Below are 23562 nucleotides of genomic sequence, written 5' to 3' on the forward strand. Positions count from 1 at the left end.
CCCTCTGGGCCCCATCTTACAGCAATCCTCTCATTCTGGGCTTGCCTTGTGCCCCACCAATCTAATATCAAGCAGCCCTTCACTCCACTAGGCCCATCTGAGCCCCTGGTCTCACCACCAGATGTAATCAGGGCTTGCCTAGCCCCTACATAGACCCACTAACTCTAAGCCCCTTCCTAAGCTGACCTGTGCCTTCCCTAGGTATACATGGTGTCTCCTTGGCCCCAGGCCTATAGCCTCTTCCCCAGGGCTTGGGATGACACTAGGTCTCTAGGAACCTCCTCCTTCCCCATAGTTCCTACCCTGACCTCCAGATATACTGGGAGCAACAGATCTCTATTTGGGTGATGTTATCTCAGTGGCATCCCTGCAGTGACTGCCAACTCTGCTCCTCAGGGCCTGCTCTTATACTGAGACTGCTCTGCCTTGCTTCAATCAGGTAGCCTTCTGGTTGTCATGTGACCACCTGATTGGCTCTGTTGTCACCCTCAGGCTGCCTCACAGCCTGCTCAGGCCCTTAAAGTGGCAAGTACCCAAAGGTACTCTGCCACACACCTCCCCCCTTAAAATCCTTCCCAGGGGAGAGTATCACTCTGCCTCTCCCATGCGCAGGCTCCTCTGCAGCCTGCACAGACCCTTAAAGTGGCAAGCACCCAAAGGTACTCTGACATACTTTTCCACCTCAGTCTTCACAGGCAAGGTCAACTCAAAGACTACAGCAGCTGGCAGCATGGTTTGGGGAGGAGGCCAACGGTGGTGAAAGAACAGGTTAGGGGCTATTTAGAAAAGCTGGACATATACAGTTCCATGGGGCTGGATGGGATGCACCTGAAGGTGCTGAGGAAGTTGGTTAAAGTGATTGCAAAGCCACTGGCCATAATCTTTGAAAACTCATGGCAATTGGGAGAGGTCCAGGATGATTGGAAAAGGGCAAGCATAATGCCCAGATTTAAGAAAGGGAAAAAGGAGGATCCAGGGAACTACAGACTGGTCAGCCTCATCTCAGTTGCTGAAAAAATCATGGAGCAGATCCTCCAGGAATCCATTTCTAAGCACTTGGAGGAGAAAAAGGTGATTAGGAACAGTCAGCATAGCTTCACCAAGGGCAAGTCACGCCTGACCAATGACTATGATGAGATGACTGGCTCTGTGGATGTGGGGAGACCAATGGATGAGATATACCTTGATTTTAGCAATGTTTTTGATACAGTCTTCCACAACATTCTCACAGGCAAGCTAAGGAAGTATGGGTTGGTTGAATGGACTATAAGGCGGATAGAAAACTGGCTGAAGCATCAGGCTCAGAGCATAGTAATCAATGGCTCAATGTCTAGTTGGCAGCTGGTATCAAGTGTAATACTCCAGGGATTGGTTCTGGGGCCAGTTTTATTCAATATCTTCATCAACAACTTGGAAGATGGCAGAGAGTGTACCCTCAGCAATTTTGCAGATGACACCAAGCTGGGAGGAGTAGTAGATACACTGGAGGGTAGGGCAAGGATTCAGAGTGACCTAGACAAATTGGAGGATTGGACCAAAAGAAATGTCATGAGGTTCAACAAGGACAAGTGCAAAGTCCTGCACTTAGGATGGAACAATTCTATGCACTAGTATAGGCTGGGTGCTGACTGGATGGGCAACAACTCTGCAGAAAAAGACCTGGGGGTTACAGTGGACAATAAGCTGAATATGAGCCAGAAGTGTGTCCTTGTTGTGAGGAAGACTAATGGCATACTGGGCTGCATCTGTAGGAGTGTTGCCAGCAGGTCAAGGGAAGTGATTCTTCCCCTTTATTCAGCACTGGTGAGGCCACATCTGGAGTATTGTGCTCAGTTTTGGGCCCCCCACTACAGAATGGATGTGGACAAATTGGAAATAGTCCAGCAGAGGGCAATGAAAATGGTGAAGGGGCTAGGGCGCATGACTTCTGAAGAGAGGGAACTGGGTTTATTTACTCTAGAGAAGAGAAGACAGAGAGGAGAATTAATAGCATACTGTCAGGGGATGGGGTCCCCAAGGCTGGCCATGATACCCCTAGGGCCCCTCAACCATGCCAATTCGGTCCGATGGGCACCCTCTTTTCTCACCTACCATGTCTTGGTGTAACTATAATAATAGGGAGGCAGCCTTAAATCTAGTTGGACATGGTCCTGATGGACCCCACTGAACCCCGTGGGTTCTTGGATCCCTTGTGGGTCCCATTTCAAAATGGATGTCTTGGGACTCCCCCAACCTTATGGGCTAGATGCATGGCTCCAAACCGCCCCTTTACCAAATGGTATTCCCTCAGCGTCCCTCCGAGGCCTTGGTTTCACTCAGCCTCAGGATGTCACTGGGCTCTCCTCAGCCCTGTCTCTCTCTGCACCCACATTGGCACTGGACTCTCCATAGCCCTACCTCTCTCTGTGCCCACACTGGTGCTGGGGTCTGCTCTCCTTCCTTGTCACTGTGCCCTCTGATGCCAGGGTCTGTTTACCCCCGAACACTGCACCATCTCTGGCGCCGGGGCCTGTGCATCCTGAATACTGCACCCACATTGACACTGGGGTCCCCACACTGTAGTGGGCCCCTAATGAGGCCTCCTCCTTCCCCAATAGCCTCAGCCCAATCCACCGGTCTTATAAACAGAAATCAACATTCAAGCCCCTAGGCTATAACATAATTCAAGCCATACAGGGGTGCTCTGTCCCTTAACATTACCAGAAGCTGAACCTGCAGCCAGACCTCTTCCCTTTGCTTCCTCTAGGAGAGCTCCTTCCCCCTTGGCTGCTGGCAGAGAACTGCCTTCCTGGTCCCAGCCCTGGGGTTTATATATGTGTCAGGCCCTGCCTCTTCTGGTCAGCTGACTGCTGGCAGGTGCCGGCCAACTCTCATTCTTGCTGCCCTGGTAACCAGCAGCTGGGAGGGTTCCTGACTGATTGCTAGGGCTTTCCCCTAGCAGTTTCAGCCCTTAAAGGAGCACAGCATCCTCGTACCCTGTGACACATACCTGAACAGGGTTTGAAAGAGGATGGAGTGAGACTGTTCTCCATGGTGACAGATGACAGAACAAGGCGCAACAGTTTCAAGTTACAGCAAAGTTTAGGTTACAAATTAGGGAGAATTTTCTCATTAGGAGGGTACTAAAACACTGGAACAGGTTACCCAGAGTGGTGGTGGACTCTTCATCCTTTGAGGTTTTTAAGACCCAGTTAGACAAAGCCTTGGCTGGGATGATATACTTGGGGATGGTCCTGCTTTGATCCGGGGGTTGGACTAGGTTACTTCCTGAGGTCCTTTCCAACCCTAACTTTCTATGATTCTATGATTCCTTTTCCACAACATTTCATACCTTGCCCATTGCTCAGTACTGTTTATTTTTTCTTCTTCCACTTACTCTTTTTGCCTGATACAGATATTACAATCCTCCTGTCAGAGTAAAATTATAACTATGGTAGGTTATACATAATGAAGATTAACACCTTTCTCAGATTGAGGTCATTCTTTATCACGCTGTCCTTCACTCATTTTAGTCAGAGGTACCAGTTCTCCTGAATTCCCTTGCTCTCAGATCATCACAAAGAACTGAATTCTGGTTTAACTGTTCCAATGACAAGCAGCGCTTCTGTTGACATCACAGGTCTGAACACAACTTTTGTCTTTAAAGTAGGTAGTTACCTCAATCTCAATAAAAGGCTGCATGAGCATGCTCTTAACTATTTCCATTTTCTAATCCAGGGGTTTTCAAGCTTTTTGGATCAGTGTACCCCTGGCAACTGGATGCGGAGCATTGTACCCCAGGTGGCTAGATGCAGAGCATGGCGAAGAAAGTGATGGGTGAACAGTAGCAGCACATACCCCCTGTGCTCCAGAGCCGTGTAAAAGCAGTGGCTGTGGCCAGACCCTGTGCTGGCCAGACGGTGAGCTCAAATAGCTCCCTGCATAAGCAGTGCACAACTGAAGGGAGCTGCAACCACAATACTGTACCCCCATGGATTCCCTCTGTTGCAACATGCACTACATTATAACAAGGGATGTTTCACTACATGCACTACTTACAAGGGTGTTTCAGAAAGTAACTGCAATTTTGAAACAAAACTATTTTCTGTGCAATGATCATTTATTGGACCAGATCATTTTTTTACAGTCTTAAATGATGGATGCATTCAACAGTGCCACTATCAGTGTTCCCTGCTGCTGCTAGTTTCCCACTTTGCTGTAGACATAAATGTCAGCACCCATTTTGCTGTTAGTTTCTGAAACACTTGTCTTTGTATATAAACACATATATATTGTAGCATGTATGGAATTCTCATAATTAGCTTTCTCAGCCCAAAGCTCCAATGCTTGGATCTTAGGCAGTTATTTACATGTATGCAAAGTGAGTATCTGTAAAACCCTGCCATTCTGATATGATAGCCTTTTGCATTTCCTTGCACAATTGTAAATAACTGTACAGAGTGCATGAAGTGGAGAATCAGGTTCTCTCATTTCAAAGAGATCATTTTGATAATGCATGGGAATTCTTACTACAGATTAAGCTATAACATTCTAATCTGATATACATAGCATTCATTATTCAATATCCTAACAATATGCTTTTGTATTGCACTCAGTAGAGTGGGTTATATAATACTTCAAACATAGTAAAAGACCTTCTTAGAAATATGGCACACACCAAGCATCTGAAATTAGAATCTGCCCCCATTGAATACATGATACTACGACTATTACTGTATCTCATTCCTCTCTGGGGAAAAAAATCCACGTCCCCCTCAACCTTTACGAAATTTATAAAGTGCCATATGCTGCTCTGAATTATGCCTATACATCTCTATTGAATTCAATAGTTTTTGCAAGGGTGTAACTGAATTTGCCCCTGTATCTATCAGGCACACAACATATCTCAGTTCTTTGCAATAAAAGAATTGCTCTATTATTTTTCCATTGCCAAAATATGAGTGAAAGCTAAGAGGTGGCATTTTCTGAGGGGTGCCTTGAGTCTAAAACACAGCTTGAGAGCCTCTGCCCTAGGCTGTCATTTTCAGTCATCGAATCTTCCAGTTTCATTGAGGGCTTGTGTCTATGCACTTCAGCTAGATTCAGAAAATGTAATGTTTCTGTAACATTTCTTGATTGTTGAAGTCAAAATATTTTTATATTCATTGTGTGATTTAAAAATATATATAATTTAAAAATCCAAACTTCTTCCTTGAAGACCGTGTTTCATTTTGCTTATAAACTATTTTTATTTCTTAACTAATATTAGTTTATTAGGTGCCATTCCATAAACCTCCTTTTAGTTACTGCAATTAAACATTAGATATCATTAAACAAAATGGAGGGAACAGAAGCAGAGAGAGCTGCTACCAGTGAAGAATTGTATTTGAATAGGAAGAGAGATTCTAAATTTAGCGAATATGAAAATAACATCCTTATATGTGTTAAAAGGTGGTGTTAAAAAAATAAAAGGGCACTATATGGCACACATCCAACCACAAGCTCTTGCCAGGAAAATCATCTGGCATGAGATTAGAGAGAAGATAACTTCTCTTAGAGTTTACCCCAGTGACCTGACACAATGCCATATAAGGTGGAACGACATTAGGGCAGGGGTGAAAAAGAGGCAAAGAGCCACTGGCAGTTCATGTCAAAGGCAAGAAGGCAGAAATCCTAGGAACTCTTTACATTCCTTTGTAGAAGAACAGATCTGGGTGACTACAGCAAACAATTCTCTGCACATTCTTTTACACATAACACTGATGCATGCACTTTTCTTATATTTGGAGTTCCTTTCAATTAATATTGGCAAATAATGTAGAGAAGTAAGTTGCTATTGATTAAATGTTTTTGTAAAATAAAAGACCTTTGAATATTTGCACACAAAAAAATTACTCAAAAGAGTATCTGCCCTAGAAGTGTTCCTGCTGGCACACTGAAAGCTCACTGTCGGTTGGGATCGGGAAAAAGTACATTTGCTTCAGTAGTTGAAGGATGTATTTAAATAACATTTTAAAAAGAGAAAATGAGCAGCATTAGTGAGAAGGTAAAAAGTGATATGCAACTCCTCTATCAGAAGTAGAGGATTCACTAGTGTTCAAGGGGTTCAAGGATTTGCTTGTGCATTGTCTATGAGTCTGAAGTGCTGCCAAGCCATAGCAACCTCTCTACCTGGAACCGTTAGTTGCCTTTGGTGCTCCCTAGGAAAATAGTTCCCAGGGGCATGTGCTGTATGGCATCCCGATAGGGTGCTGCATCTGTCCAACTTCTAAGTGACTGGGGGCCACATACTGTCCTGGCTGCACCAGCAGGAGCCACAGGCTTGAAGAGTGAGAGCCATAGGTTCCTTGAGATGTTACTTTGTGTTTCCCCCTTCCACACCCACTGTGCATCTGGGTGACACCCCCATAACTACACTATACAAGGGGGCAGCCCCGCAATACTGTTACACCAGGTGTGTGGGCAGACCCCGCCACTACCTCCTCAGTTCACCAGCCACAAGCTCCCCTCTGAACCACACTGCACTCCCCCAGCAGTATAGGCTGGACTGGGTTGTGCCATGACCAGGGATCCAGGTTTTCCACTCACCATGTAAAAATGCGGTAAAACCCAGATTTTCTTGTTTTAAGGAGAAAAACCCAGATTTTCTCCTTTAAAGGAGACAAGTGTGGGACAAAGCAGGTTTCCCTTTGCAGGCTGGCAGAGCTCCAAGCCTGCAAGGGGTTGGGGCAGCAGGAGGAGGGTGATCAGCAGGGAGTGCCATGTGCATGTGCACATGTACACATGCACATGGCCAACATGCAGCCTGGAGAGCGGCTCCTGTAGCTCCCTACAGGTAAATTAGTGGAGAGGGGTGGGAATTGAGGCCCCCATAGAGGGAGCTGGGAAGGGCTGGGGCTGCTGCCCAGCTGGTGTGGTGCATGGGGCTTGGGGCCTGGGGCTATGTGTGGCCATAAGGCCTAGGCAGGAAGCAGGACAGAGCTGCAGGTGGCTCGTCCAGGGGGCAGGGAAGTGAAGCTGGCTGTGGGGGGCGGAAAGCCAGGCTCCACTCCGCTCCCTGCTTAGGCCACAGCAGCCGCTGCCTCCCACAGGTGTCAGCTGGGTTTCAGGCACTGCTGTAGGCAGGCAGGGTGCTGTGGACCTGGGTCCCTGGCTCCATAGCCCTGGCAGCTGGGGGGCCCTTTGGTAAGCAGGGCTGGGGGCAAGGGCCTGTAAGTAAGGTGTGAGGGGCACTGACAGGGTCAGGGGGCACCAGCAAGGTCAGAGAGCTGTAGGTGGGGAGTGAGGGGCACCAGCAGGGCTGGGGAGTAAGGGGCAATAGCACAGGCAAGGCACCAGTATATCAGGGCTGCTCAGCACCACAAAGCAGCAGGGGCAGACAACCACAGCTGCACCTGTATCCTGGTGAGCAAAAGGGGAGAAACACCCCACTGGGGGCTTCCCTCTCCCCTGTTCCCCAAAACTGGGGAGACTCTGGCTGGGGGTCTTGTGTGGGGTTCCCCCCATGTCCCCTCCTCAGCTGACTGGAGGCTAAAGAGGGAGAATGGCTGGGGAAATCGTGCATCTCCCAGCTCTCTGTACTGGCCAGTAGGCTGGCCCCTCGCTCCTGGTATGGGCCACTGCAGGGGTCTGGCTGCCTTTCAGTTTTGAAAAGTGAACATCAGTTCACTTTCTTATCAGTTCAATCTAAGTAGTTTACAAAGATTGAATCAATTCAGCCTCTGGCTTTTTGACTGTCTGTACTTAGCCTTGGTCTGCCTCTCAGCACTGTCTGAATACACCTCTACCAATTAGCCCTGCTAAGAGACAGCGTTAATTAGCTCAGCCACTTGTAATGCTGCTTCCAATGCAAGGAGTAGCCACAGGCTCTCTCCCAAACAGGAACCAGCATAGACAGGTTCACACAGCACTATGTCCAAGACCTAATTAGCAGCAGCACTAATTCTCCTGTCTGGCACTCCAAAAACTAGAACTCATGTGAACTACTTGTTCCAAAGTCTATTGAGTTCCTCAGACTCTGTCCCAGAATTTGGTTAGTTTAGTCTCCAACCATGATAATGCCTTACTTCTGCTGTGGGCTTCATATTAGCATTGTAAGGAAAAACACGGTAATTCCTATGTTCTACAGAAGAAGAGGACGCACATATGTGACCAGATCTCAGAAGTGAGCCATGTCTTTCCTGCCCAAGTGCAGTGGGGCTGGACCTGATGATCTCGAGCGGTCCCTTCCCTAACTTCTATGAATCTATGAATTTTAGTCATGTCACTCTGGATTCCCAGATAGCACGTATCTATGTAGTTCCTTTGTAATCTGAGAATATAATTCAAAGGTGTTTACTGTGGATATGTTGAAAAATTCATGTTAGAACTTGGGAAATACATGAAGTAATAGCAACTGATCTATCATCCTATGCGCAGGGTGTCACACAGCAGCATATGAACATGCTAATGTGTCACCTACTGTAGAGGTGACAATCATGACACCTAAAACCAAATACAGAACTCTGCAAGAGCAAAAGCAATGTCAACCAGGTAAATGTTCCAATAGAAAGCTACAGTGCTTGAGAAATGAACAAAAGGTTGGAAGTCACGCATGTTCAAGTTCTGATTCTGATTTCTCTGTTAATTTTCTCTGTAGCCTGGCACAGAGGGGTCTCAAGACAGCTGGGCACCTGGGATGCATGGGGGCAGCAGCAACTTCTGACTATTGCTGTGTTGCCACCACAATTGTGTGGCTGTGGTGGCAGTTGTTATTTTTCTGCCTCCACCCCCCAAATTATTTTGGTACTCAGGGCTGCTGTCCCCATCACACCCTCTCCCCTTCTCTCCCACCTTGTTAACCTAACACAAATCTCTGCAAATTTCTGTCTAGCTTTCTCACTTGTGAAATACCGCTAATAATACATACAGCTGTATAGTGCTGCTTGGCTTAAAATGACAACTTCATCCAATCATATCTAAGGCCTAATGTGGTGACTTACTATAAGGACTTGCTATCTTAAATAAAGTACTGAGTTGTACCAAGCCAACACATTTGTATTCAGATGGCTTCTACAAGTCTTGGATACATTCCCAATAACTGCATGTTGTGAAATACTCAAAGTTCTCCCCCTCCCCACCAGCACTACCAATCACTCTCTGTATGACACCTGCAATACTGAAAACAGATCATACTCAGTATACACTCAAACACATTAACTAGGTGACCTTCACAGAGTTTGAAAGTTTCAATACCTTTTACCAGGGCTCTATTGTATTTTCACAGAATGCAAACATTCAGACACCACAATGAACTGCAGTATTGAAAACAAAAATACAGGCCATAGTCATCTCCTATTGTTCATCCACAGATGAATACTGAACTAAATGGTTGTCCTTTACTACGTTCTTTTATCTCCTGTCCTTTATCAGAAGAAGAAGATATATCCCAAGTCCAATAGTTTTAACATCAGCTAGGCAGACCTACTGAGTATTTCAAAACCTGACCTGCAATTCAAGTTTACTCTCATTAGTGGATGCCAAAAAGCCTTTTAGTGAGAGCAGGAAAACTATGAATGGTAGGGAGAAAAGATCTGAAAAATGAAGCAAATGAAGCAAAAACTGTCCTACACTAAACAATCTGAAAACAGGAATGATTATGGACCAAATGTTGATTGGCCCCTGTGTGGGTGTGCAGTGAGGGAAGGGTGCAGGAAGTTCTTGTGTGGCCTGCGTAAAGGCCAGACCACACTGAAATACCCATGTGAAAGGAGTGTGGGGAAGGTTTTTTTAGGTAGCAATAAACAGATGTAATTCTAATCAAACTCGGGGACATGGCAGCTAGTTTCAGGTGATATTCTATGCCTTTCAGTTGCACCATCCTTTCCTCCTGATTTTATCTAGCAGACGTGTTATAATTTTATGAAAGGAAACTTGTTGAGCTTAATTTTGCCTCCACAAAAGCCAATGAGAGTTTTGCCACTAACATAAATGAAAGTATAACGTAATTCATTGTGTAATGAATTCTAAAAGTTCTACAGTATTTTTAGTGTAATATTTTAGTATCTTCAACAAATAGGCTCAAATCAAGTGCTGAAGCAGTACATTCTTTAAAAATTTTCATTTTTTAAAGAATAATTATATTTCTTCATTAATGTAAAACACAGTATTTATTCTATATATACTTCCACTAAGTAATTGAAAGGACCCCTTTGATAACTTTTACTGAAAGGCAGATAAATGTAATCATTCAGAAAAAAAATAATGTAAAGCATTTTAAAAGAATACTGCCACAGACACAAAATATGGGCAGGGAGGGAAGGGTGTTTGGCGAATTGCTTTTTCAGACCAGAAGGACATTTTTAAAAGGTTATACAAAACCTAATATTAACAGAACTGTTTTTACAATTTTAAAATATGTTTAAATTAAATGTTCAGTGTTTCAATGTGAAATTGACTACAAAATGCCAAATATTTTTAAGAAAGTTTCACTGTTCCAGTTGAGAAATATGAAAAAAATACAAAAGCAATAAATACATAAGGCAGGGGTTTAGGTTGTAGCCGTGTTGGCCTAAGGATATAGGCAGACAAGGTTCCTTGGGTGAATTTGCCAGGCAGATTGAGAGGAGAGACCAGACAACAACTGCGCACCAGAATGAACGCACACCAGAAATCCATCAAAGACAGAAACACTCAATTACCGGTGGGGGGCACATTTCTCACAGGAGGGCCACTCTCTCTCTCCAATCTCTCAGTCCTGATCCTCAAGGGAAACTTACACAACACTTCCCAGAGACGAGCCTATGAGCTCCATTTCATCAACCTGCTGGATACTAGAGATCAGGGACTAAACATAGACATTGGATTTTTGATACATTATAATCTGCCTGGCAACTGACTCCCCAGCCCAGCCCCTGGCTTCTTTACTTTTCATTCCATCCAGGAAGAGCACACACCAACTGCTGCAGCTTCCTTAGCCTGACGAAGGGTTTTTGAACCCGAAAGCTTGCTTAATAACTATTCTCCAACCATTTGGGTTGGTCTAATAAAAGATATCAAATTCACCCAAGGAACTTTGTCTGCATAAATACATAAGTACATTTAAAATTATTTCCACTATAATGTATCATGGTATTATCAGTCAGACAGAAGAGGGTTTGTTAAATAAAAAATTAGGGACTTGATCCTGTACCCTTTACTCAAAAAATTGAATGTTGAAAAAATGCAAAATAGAAAATGGAAACTGATGGGACCATCCATGAAGGGCCTGCAAGACTGAACCATTGTTTTGCCTTGATAATGTCCTTCTAATTTCTCAAAGCTTTTAACAACATGTTTGCACAGTGTAACAAAGAAACTATTGCCATAGTGATGCCAGTGTAAGTGTTGTCATTGGCTTCAGTTTTTCCAGGAAGCTACACCAGTTATTTTGTGCCTGATTCTGTAAGGCGCTGAGAACATTCTCTGAAACGTTGAGCACCCACACACCCATTGATCTCAGTGGGGACTGAGAAAGTTCATCATCCTGAAGGAGGCACACCAAACCTTGTTGTACCAAGTTTGATATGTAAACATTTGGTCTTCTGTTTATAGCTATTATAATTAATGTAAGAGCTTAACCCACTTTTCACATCTAATTAAACTGGTTTTGGAGAGAGTGCAAGTTTCCACTATATCTGTTTGCTAAAATTACATACAGATGCTGCAGCATTCTTGTACAAACTTGTGCCTATGAACAAATTATAAGCTTTTAAGATCACAGGAAAGTTTTTGAAGTTAAAAATTAACTAGTATTACAGACACAATAACCTGTCACTTCTTTTACACTTCAGTAAAATAAAATGTTGGCAAGAGGAAATAAAATGTTCTGGAGAACTGCCAGGTCATAACTTTACACTCTCTCACATGCATACCTCCAAAGCTGTTATTAGAAATGTCAGTGAGCTGTTTATTATTATAATGTATCACTTGTTTAAAAAGAACTATTTATGGTCTCTTTGATTGACAATAAAGGGGTATGTAACACACAAGATTACTTGCTGCATTACAGTAATGGTTAAAGTGTACAACCTATTTCCTAATTTATAGCTAGTAAATATGATTAGCAATGCTCTTTTATTAACATTTAATAGTGCCAAACAATGTCCTATGAAAAAGATGTACACATACACAAGAGGAAAATATCTGGTTTTACTTGTCAGTAAATGAAAGTGTGATTGAACACTGAATTAGTAAAACATGTTCTTCTGATGCCCCTAATATGAGGTCTGAGTTGTATATTAAGGTTTGTGAAATGAAGTTAATATTTAGAGCTGGCTACACATATACTGCCATTGATCTGAATGGACATTTACATGGCAAAAGATAGATTGGGGAAAGCAGGGTTTGCCTAGCCTTCTCCAACCTGTAATGGGGCTAGACATTGTCTCAGTACATGTGATCAGGCAGGGCAAAGACTGCTTTGAAAGAAAAGTCCTTGCCTTTTCTTTCAGAGGAAAGAAATGCCACAGGCCTTCTTCTTATCCCACTCAAGACAATGGGGACTGGAGATATCTTCATGGAATCATTTGCTTATATGACAAACAAAAGTATACTCTTCAATAGCACAAACTTCAGAAATGTGAGAATACATATTCAATATATTACAATACTGGTCAGTTTTCTTCCTATTTAATATGCATCTAAAATCAATATAAACATATTTCCATGTGCTAAAAGGAATTCACAACACAGCATACAAATGATGCATTCTACAGAGTGATTTAATTTTTTTCCACTAATGTTACTGGCAAAACCCCCCATTTAATTAATTGGGTTGCATACCTAAACCTAAAGCTTATATTAAGTGTATGGGGTGGCTTATTTACCTGTGGTTAAATAAACTCCATTGCCAAATTTCATGATGCTACTCCAAAGAGTAGGGTGCTAGAGGAATAAAAATAAAATTCACATAATTTTTTTTTTTATGTGGACCAAATAAGATATATACTCCTTAACCTTGGTCTCAGATTTTCCCAAACTGTTTTGGTTGAAATTTAACAAAACTATTCAGATCAAAGCAGATACTTGTGTGATAAATTTCAGCCAAAATGGTTTAAAAGTCTGATAAAATGATGAATAAATGACATAACCTATAAAGAAAAGTGTCAGCTAAACTTAAACAAAACCGATGCTATCAGTCATGCCTAAAAGAGTATTTGTTAAAAACCACTAGAAATTACTTGGTACTTTTGAAAATTCTACTACAGTTTTAGATTCCACACTAACAGGTAATACAGAATTGAATAAAGCTATCATAATTTAGATGTTTCGATTAAAATAAGATGCCACACTGCTTGATTTGCTGAAATCTCTGCAAACTTTCTCCTCTCTGTATTGTTTAACAAGGTTCTCAATATCCTCCTTCTTATTCCCTTCAAGCTGAGAAATTTTCTTGACTTCACATACAAGACAAACTGTACATCAGAATCATCATTGGGTCTGACAGTTTCCAGTGCACTTAATCTAGGTGCTTTAACATAGGCAGGTAAAGTAAGAGGACACAGATAGGTCACGTAAACAAGATTTGTGCTAGTGAACTATTTTCTGACAGTATTACAGTTCTGTATATGGAAACAGTGTGTAACAAGACTTAATCTCTGAAGCTGGCCAAGACCCACCCCCATTGCCCCACTTACCTTGCCTCATTGTCTGGCCTCCCTAACCTCCTCCCTCTTTCCTGCCACGCCTTTGATGGTAACAATGATACACTAAGGAGGCTGTCCCTAGAGGCTGAAAAAGCTTCTTCCTTGGTGCCTTCTTTCTTGGTAAAGTACTGGGTGCTTCTCCACTACCAAACTGAGTCTCTCAGGGTTTCTCTGACCCCAAATTCAATCTCTCCAGCTGTGGTCCCTCTGTCACTGTCTCTCTTATGCGAAGCCCTGGCACTATTGGCCCTAGGCCAGATCTACTGTCACTGAGTAGGGTGACCACCCATCCCTAATTGGGTGGGACAGTCCTGCAATGGGAACCTCAAGTCCTGGTCCTGGGGTTGCATGACTCTGGGACAGCATTTGTCTTGGATTCACAGCATGTGCAAGGATCAGGAAATAGAGGGTTTCCCCTTCCAGCCTGCAAGGGGTTGCTGGGAGAAGAACTCAGAGGATGCTATTTGCATGTGTGCACCTGCACACATGGAAGTGACTGGGAAATGCAGCTGGGAAAAATCGATTTCAGCTCACTGCAGGTAAGTCTATGAGAGGGGATATGGGGAGTGGGGGGAAAGATTGAGGCCCCCATGATGAGGGAAGGAGTGGAGCAGGGGCTGGCACACTGCACAGCCAGAGCAGTGCTTGGGGCCGGTGTGAGGAGCAGGATAGAGCCACAGGTTGCTCATCCAGGAGGAGGAGCACAGGGCAGCGGCAGATGCAGGCTGCCCACTGCAGGGTCAGGGCTCCCTGCTCTGCTGTCCTGCCCCCAGGGGCCTTGCACTAGTTGTGCCACCATGGTGACATGCCCCCCGCCCACACAGCAACAGCAGGGCCTGTGGCAGCATCAAGTTGTGCCCTCTGCTGCTGTCAGGTAGACAGGGGTGTACAGCTAGCATGGTGATCCCAAGGGAAAGGCAGCAGGGTGGGGAGCTCTGAGCTCACAGCTGACAGGCCACATCTGACAGGCCACATCTGCCCTGACTTCGCTACATTTGGCTCCTGTCCAGCCATGGTTACCGCAGTGGAGTGTGAGGGCAGGAAGAGGGTATGTGTCCCACCTTTCCCTCTTGAAAATATGGTCACCCTATCATTGTGTCTTAAGAGCTTTAATCATGGTCTCCAGGTGCCCCCATAGCCACACCTGTGCCTCATGGGTATTACTCCAATTTTATTCCTTGTACCCTCCAAACCACTCCTGTAGCCACAACCAAGGTCCCAGTTACCCAAAACCCAAAAGGAATCAACTATATAATACACAAATGCTTGTTTTTATGAAACTCCCCACAGGCCTCCTTACCCTTCTGAAAATCTGGGTTAGTTTGAACCCTTACCCTCAGGCTCAGGCTTATATGGCCCCTTGCTCCTGCCTCTTCCACTCATCTGATTCAGCTCTCTGTTAGCAGGTCCCAGGTGCTGCTAACTCTCTAATCAGCATCTCATATCCGCAGGATGAGTCCCACAGCCCATGTAACCCTGCTACTCACACCAGCTGTTTCTTGAAGCCAGGCTTTCTGCAAGCTGCACTAGCTCTGCTCTCCCTGTCCTGCCCTGCTCTCTTCCATCCAGTAGCAGGGGTGTTACAGTGATCGAAGAAAAAGAAAAATTATATATGTACAGTTAGCAGGTCTTCACACATCTCAAAAAGTCCTATGGCCATAAACTAGTGATTTTAAGAAGTACAATTATCTATGTCTGTCTTCTGTGCTACATTCAAATGGGATTTAGATTTCTGTCCAAACGCTGACTCCACCTGCCCCTATGTAAATCTTCTCATTCAGTTTACAGCAGTAAAATTCAATAGTCCTGAGAAGTAAGCATGTCAAATTGCTCCCCCCACAGCAGACCGGGTTCATCACAAAACTAACATACAAAGGGTAATTTCTGAAGTCATTTATACAAATTAAATTGGAGTGTGCATGACTAATTAAAACTCTTAAATAGTTATTTTCCAACTACTCATGGTGGAGGATTATCTTAAAGCTAATGACATAGAGTTCAATATTTTAAGGCAGGCAAGGTTTTTTGGGTAGCTGTGGTATCTTTTATTAGACCAACATATGCCTGAAGAAGAGTGATTGAGCCCGAAAGCTTGCAAAAACACTTTTTTCCAACTATTCAGTCTAATAAAAAAATATCACATCTACCCAAAATACCTTGCCTGCCTATGTTCTTAGACCAGCACGGCTGCAACCCAAAACCCAGCAATATTTTAAGGTACACTTTTTATTGATATATTAATTACATAAGTTATGGAACCAGATTCTTTGGTCCACCTAAGCTTGGCACAAGATTAAGGCAGAAAAGGCAAAAGTAACATACTACTTTTCCAGTTCCATGATCTTCTGGCTCCTGGGGAGAGCACTTGATCTCTGGCACAACAGACTCAGCACTGCTTAAGTTATGCCAAGATGTCAATGACTTGAAAGGGGTTGTTTTAGTAGCCACAGACTGTGAGAGCACAGCAGTACTTTACTCATAACTCCATTCCCAAGAGAATGCACTCTGCTATCAGAAGAGGTGCCAGCACCAGGAGACCAGCACCACCAAACCTATTGCCATTTTCTAACATTTTCAGAAAATTGGAGGATGTCCCAAGGATCTCTTGGGGAAGGATGGCCTTCCAGAGTGATGGGAAGATTCGGGAAGGTTTCAGGTGCTGGATTTATTCAGCTATCCAGTTATAGTTGTGCTTGTTAATTAAATTTGGTGCCTTTTGAAATAAACAATACAGTATATTGAAAACGTGAAATAGAAGTGAACTTCTTTGTATTTCAAATTATTTTTTAAGGCTCAACAAAGCAGCACTTCACGTTGAGGATTACTGTGCATGCATGCTAAAAGGCAAGCTCCAACATTCTTGTTCAATTTCTTTAACAGCTGAAAGGCACAATTTTTAATACTCGGATAATTCAAAACCAGCTGAATGGATTTTTCTTCAAGCTTCACAACAATCACATCCACACTAAGAGAGGCATACAGCAAATCAGACTAAGGAAACTGAGGAAAGCCACTGAAAACAAAGACTTAAAAAGAAAATGCTATCTCAATCATCACTTTTTAAACCATGATAATAAAAAATCCTAATTGCAAATAGTAATAATACGTTATACTTACATATCTACTTCCATCAACAACCATATGCTCTAAATGCAATTTCACTCTCATAATACATCTCTGTTATAATTAACTGTTTCTTTATCATCTGTTTCTCTCTCACAAGTCTGACAAACCCTTGTTCCAGGCCTCTAGAAATATCATCAACACCTTGTAATTATAACACTTGCATGGATCCCAGAAAAGGTGTTAAAGTGAAGAGGGGGTTAAGTATGCAGCCCTACATTCTTTAGAGGGATATATTAGTTTGTACTTCCAGTCTGAGAGAGTACACTATTATACTCCTCTTTAAATGTATTAAGGGTTATGTTAGGTACGCAATGTAATAAAGAATGTGCTTGAAGATCCAAAACACTAATTTTAATGGTTGCAATTCTTTATTTGGTAAGACTTCTTCCAGTATGATAGTAAGAGAGAGCACAGCTATGTCTTCTTCTCCTCCATTACGTGTGGAAGATAAAAAATGTAGCAAGACATCTTTTTTTAATCCTGAAGGGTTTTTGTGACAGCTGAAAAATATCAAACGCTAATCTAACTGTCATGCTTGCTAAGCACAATAAAGAGTCACAGCATCCTACTTTCTGTCTCTGAATACCAGTTTATTCATATCAATTTAGAAATAGTCCCATATAAATATCCAGGCATTTTTCAGCTGTCACAAGCTGAGTAGTTTGGCTTTAACCTACCAGTAGTTTCTTATGGGACTAATTTTGAGATAGACTCTTGTTCAGTTTCTGGCACTAAAGGTCAGACTGGTAAATTTATCTGAAGCCAGATATCAAGAGCAGCTGCTTCCACAACAAGAGGGAAAACTGAAGAGAGATTCTGAGACCTAAAACTACAGCATGTATAAACTAGCTACTAAAATAAAAATCAGAAAAGATTTCTAAAAACTCCAGAAACAAATTAAGCGTTGAAATAGAGCAGCAATAAAAGTCCTAATTATCTAGAATTATCCAGAATTAGGCATAGGCATAGGCATCTCACAGCTACGCAGCAATATTCATGTAAATCACGTAAATCACTGACAAGAAGAGTATCTGGTATATTTTTTTCTCTCCTGCTTGTGTTATGCCACAGCAATGTAAAAGCCTTCTCAATGCCGAAGCTGTGGCAGTAGAAAAAACAAATGGAGCAGCTCAGTGGTGGTGTATTGCACGAAACACAAATTGATGACACTGAGGCTAGGGATAGACATTGCACACAAACCAGTGTAAGTGATCAGAAACTGCTTTAAACCTGTAACAGAACAGATGCTCAGTGCACATAAACCAGTTTGAGAATGGCTGAAACCAGTTTGAGATAAACCTGGTTGAATGTAGTATCAAACTTACTTGATTTGGGTCAAACCAGTTTATGCAATGTCTATCCCAGACCCCTTGCTGGTTTAAGATAAACCAGACACCCCCAGCATCCCAGCATGCTCTCTGGGCTGGGTGGGGCTCTCTGCTCCACAGCAAAACTAGCCCCTCCCCTCTGCTCTCTGGCTGCAGCTTCCCCACTCTCCTCTTCTCACCCCTCCCCTCTGCCTTCCTGAGGAGGTGTCAGTGTATTAGCTAGCAGACCACATGCTGGCTATGGTCCGTGATGAGTCAGCAGGTAGAATCAACAGGCAGAATCAATAAGTAGCTGGTAATGTTCCTCTGTTGTTTTCTTAATTGGGTGATCAACACTGTTATCAATCCCCTGCTGGGTAGGCCTATGCGAGTTGGCAGTGATTCAATCTGGCTCCAGATCCAGCTGCTTCAGGTGGCCATGATCCAATCTAGAGCTCTGGACTGGGTTTCTGCCTCGATTCAGCCAAAGAGGCTCCAAAGCTTCGGAGCCGCCTCAGACACCTGGCCATAGGGTATAATGGCGAATCAATGAAATATCTATAACTTTGTTGTTTCTTGTCCAATTTGGATGAAACTTGTAGAGATGGTAGCCGCTGAAGACAGCATGAAATCTATCAAGTTTCAAGAAGATCGGTGCAGGGGTTTGGGGGGAACTGTACCCCAAATTCTTGAAAGCCAAACTCATGTCACGACCGTGTGTTACAACAAAGGGTGGGGGGGTCAAAACTGCAGGGGTGGTAGCTCTTACTGAGGCCACAAAGCCTGCCAAGTTTCAAGGAGCTCAGTGCAGGGGTTTGGGAGGAATTGCACCCCAAGCTGCAGACAAGCAAAACTCATGCCATGGATGACACTGCATGTGCTAAGGCGCAGCAGGGTGACAGCTGCAGGGGTGGTAGGCCCTGCTGTGATGCCTGCCAGCTGTGGAGGAGACTGGTGCAGGGGGGTTCTGGGGCCCTGCACCCCTAGCTGCTGACAGACAAAACTCATGCCAAGACTGTTTCTGTCTTGGTGCAGTTGATTGTCTGTATTGAGTCTTTCCTCTCCTTGGCCTGGGTTTGTAGGTGCTAATTGATGCTTGTTAAGTCGTTATGTAGTAGCTAGGTCTTGTGTATTGAGCTGGTCCCTGAGTCCCTGATCCCAGAGGGAATTATAATTGATTGATTGATAACTGGTAACACAGTAGCTTATCAGCCAGGCCTGCAGTAGTGTCTCCCCTCCCCACCCCAAGCCAGACACAGTCAGTCCCACAGCACCCACGGCACCAGTTTTGCTTGTCCGCTGCTTGAGGGGCCGTTCTCCCCAAACCCCTGCACTGATCTTCTTGAAACTTGGCAGGCTTTGTGGCCTCAGCAAGAGCTACCAGTCCTGCAGTTTTCACCCCACTGTGTTGTAACACGTAGACATGACTGGAGTTTTGCTTTCAAGAATTTGGGGTACAGTTGCCCCAAAACCCCTGCACTAATCTTCTTGAAACTTGGCAGACTTTGTGGTCTCAGCATAGGCTACCACACTTGCAGTTTTCACCCCACTATGTTGAACCTAACGAGGCCAGTGCCCTGAAGCGTCCGAAGCTTCTCTGGATCTGAAGCTCTGTCTGAAGCCTCGCACAGCCCTACTCCTGGGCTAATCACAGCATCCTGCTGGGGCCTGGACACACCCCACTCAGCTCCCTGCTATGGAAGGAAGTGGGGCTACTCTAGTGCCCCCTAGCTTCTAGCATGAGCCACTACAGGCATGTGCCTGCATTTCTGGGATGTCTGTCCAGTTACAAAACTGATTTAGCCCAGCCAGTTTGGACTAACCTGCAAAGATTGAATCAATTCAGGCTTGGGCTTTTTGAATGTCTGGCCCTAGCCTGAAAGAGATCTTGTCACTTTGGCTAAATGCAAGCATCCAAGAAGCCTACTGTGGAAGAACCTTAACTTTTGAGTTTTATTCTAAATACTCCCATTCATAGGTGACTTGTAGACAGGTCACAGGGGGGAGCATGCCCCCCCCCCCCACCCAAAGATTGAATCAATTCAGGCTTGGGCTTTTTGAATGTCTGGCCCTAGCCTGAAAGAGATCTTGTCACTTTGGCTAAATGCAAGCATCCAAGAAGCCTACTGTGGAAGAACCTTAACTTTTGAGTTTTATTCTAAATACTCCCATTCATAGGTGACTTGTAGACAGGTCACAGGGGGGAGCATGCCCCCCCCCCCCACCGACATTTGAGAGTGTGAGCTGCTGCTACTGCCAGCTTCTGCAGGCGGACGCCGCTGCAGCTTCTGAGTGCGGTTGCTGTTCGCCAACAACAACTTGACAGGTGGTTGCCACTCACTGCTGCCACTGGCTTCTGTGGGTGGTCACCAATTGCCACTGTCGCTGGCTTCTGCAGGTGGTCACCGGTCACTACCACACCAACAATGCCACCAATGCTGCCACTCACAAATTGTGCCCCCCCACCAGTCTTGGGAGGCACCAGTCGTTCATGCTCCCATTTAGGTCAAGAGGAAGCAGAAGACATGTTAACCCTCATGGGGGAAGGGGGGCCTGGAGCCTGCCTGCACAACCTGAGCACAGCAGGTAGGGGGATCTCTTGCACGCCTTCCAACATACCACAGGGGTTCTCTGGGCTGCTGAAGATGCCCAAACAGAGCTGAATGGCCAAGCCCCTCCAACACGTGCACACAAACACACACACACAGAACCCAGGCACCCTGGACACTCACACAAATGCACACAGAGAACCCAGTTATCCAGGGCACAACTGAGCCACCAGCTTTCATGCAGCCAATAAAGACAATGCCTACCTCTTGTGTAACTCCCCATTCCCTGGAGTGATGGAGTGGGCTACTATACCCCTGGGGTCCCCACTTTCATCATTGGTGATGTCATTGCCCCCCCACACACACACTTCTCCCTGGGGCCTAGCCTACCTGCTCTTGTCCTGGCTCATGAGGCCCTATGGGGGCAACTGGACCACTGGAAAGAGCACTTCAACTATGGACTGGACCTGACACCGCAAGCACACGCAGTGCAGGGATGGGGGAGAGGGCGAGCCCCAGCTGATGTGTGTGGCCCCAGCTCCACACCACAGCAGGCTGTCCAGATCTGCAAAGCCCTGACTGACTGCCTCCTCACCTGCATGGACTGGGAGTCCTCCCCAGATGAGTAGGGCTTCAAGTGCCCATATCCTGGCACTGGGTCATAGGTCTCCTGCCATGGGCTCCTCTGGCCCTATGTCACAGGCACCATTGTTCACAACCCAGACTGTCTAGGCACCATCCCCCTTCCCCTTTCCCTGCCTAACCATCTCAGGGACACATACCAGGGTGCAGGGGAATGCAGTGTGAGAAAGAGACATGCCTCATGTTAATGTTGAAGCTGCATTTTATTAAACAAAAACTGTGCAGTGTTGCCTGCTCTGGGACTTAGAACCATCTTCTCAGTTGACATTGAGAGAGTGGAGAAAGACCGTGCTGTACCAGGCAGTTATGCCATTGAGGTGGGTAAAAGGATGGGCATCCATGGGGGGCTCATCTTAACAAACACAAAACCTTGGGGCAGCAGAGGGAATGCCACACATGAAACTGCCACCCCTCCATTTGATTAAATATTGCAGCTACCAAACTTTTTGTGTAAATTATAAAGAAAAACTATGAAATGTTGCCCACTTATGAACCTGTATCAGAGCCCAGGAGACTGCCATTCCTCACAGAGGCTGTGCCACTCCCCCACATTGGTACTCAGGCCCACAGTGGCCTGGGCTGGTGGAACATGCCTCCCACCATTCTCGTTGGAACACTGCTCCTATGCTGGTGACCACCACGGACCAGGAGTAGCAAGCTGGGCCTAGAAGGCAGGCTGAGTTAATGCCAGACCTGGCACTGGTTCTTGGGTAGCCTCATCCCCTTCTGGTCCTGCACTGCTGCTTCTTGGAGCAGGCCCCACTGGATGCCTTCCTGGCTTCTTGGACCATGGGGCAGCATCTCCCATGCAACATCTCTCCTGTCCTGGAGTCCCCCAGCATCTCCCAATCAATGCATGATGTGGAGTGCTCCCTCATGGCCAGCATCTAGGGCCCTCCCCGTGGTACTTTTGGGCATTTCAGCCCAGGGAGGAGTCACTGGAGCAGGGATCTCTATGGCAGTGGGGTTGGTAGCAGCCTTCCCCACCACTCTGGCCCAGGAGAGCAATTGTCTCCTTGCAGGCAGTGGCACTGATGCCACTCAGGGGTGTCATAGCTGAATCACAAGCAATATTTGACCCTGTGCATAAACTTCTTACCTTGCCTGCTGCAGTTCTCAGCTCTATAGCAGCACATGCGGCATCCCTCAGAGAGTAGCTGGCTATCCATAGACCTCATTCTTGAACCTTTGCAGTGTGTTCTTTGTCCTGGACAGCTCATTTAGGAGTCACAGCACCATGGGGGCAAGCAATTGACAACCTGTCCATACCAACTCCCAACATCAAGGGTCTCCTTTGGTCTTCATATCACTAGCACCATTTATGCGCACATATCTGGTGCTCTGCTGGTGTCTAGCCAACCATACTGGATCCAGCATCTCACTCTCCGTGACTGGGTCTCCTGTGCACAAATGCAGAGTCTGCAGACAAAGGAGATACTGAAGGACCTCTGGTAACTCCCCTTTGTGGACCTTTTTCCCTGCCTGGGGCCAGAAGCTGCGTGGCTCCTCATGACCCGGCACTGATCACAGCACCAAATACCTGAATTCTGCCCCACAGCTAGCAAAACCCAGATGCCTGGGATCCATCTCCCTGTTGTAGGAGCTGGGAGGGCTGGGAAACCCAAGCCTCAGGGCCCAGAAGCATGAGATTTCTCTGGTTCTCTAGGAGGGTAGGGAGGCAAAGAGTAGCTTTTCTTAGTAAGGATTCCCATTTTCCACTGTGCCTTACCTACAGCAGTGCTCATTTGTAGCTGCTCTGCCAAATGGCACCTGAAGGACTGCCAGCAAAGACAAACAGATTTGTCTGTTGGTTACATCTCAATTGTGGGCGTTGACCCCTGCTAAATGGGCAGAAACAATTGGTGACGGACAGAGGGGACAAGGCTGAACTCCTCAATGAGTTCTTTGCCTCAGTGTTCCTAAGTGAGGGGCACGACAAGTCTCTCACTGGGGTTGTAGAGAGGCAGCAGCAAGGCACCAGACTACCATGCGTAGACCCTGAGATGGTGCAGAGTCATTTGGAAGAACTGGATGCCTTTAAGTCGGCAGGCCCGGATGAGCTCCATCCGAGGGTGCTGAAGGCACTGGCTGACGTCATTGCACAGCCACTGGCAGGAATATTTGAATGCTCGTGGCGCTTGGGCCAAGTCCCGGAGGACTGGAAAAGGACCAGTGTGGTCCCCATTTTCAAGAAGGGGAGGAAGGAGGACCCGGGCAACTATAGGCCAGTCAGTCTCACCTCCATCCTTGGCAAAGTCTTGGAAAAAATTATCAAGGCTCACATTTGCGAGAGCC

The 23562-nt window shown here is 45.3% G+C and overlaps 1 long non-coding RNA gene across 1 annotated transcript in view; it reads right to left on the reverse strand.

Annotated features, from left to right (window-relative positions):
* The window catches only part of LOC112550905, a 38877-nt gene extending 23725 nt beyond the window's left edge, over nucleotides 1-15152 (reverse strand). The window contains exon 1 of the long non-coding RNA XR_003094977.1: nucleotides 14978-15152. This is a non-coding gene — a long non-coding RNA (uncharacterized LOC112550905). The remainder of the gene's footprint in view (nucleotides 1-14977) is intronic.
* Nucleotides 15153-23562: the final 8410 nt, after the last annotated feature.

The sequence above is a fragment of the Alligator sinensis genome, unplaced genomic scaffold, assembly GCF_000455745.1.
Source record: "Alligator sinensis unplaced genomic scaffold, ASM45574v1 scaffold147_1, whole genome shotgun sequence".
Lineage (NCBI taxonomy): Eukaryota > Metazoa > Chordata > Crocodylia > Alligatoridae > Alligator > Alligator sinensis.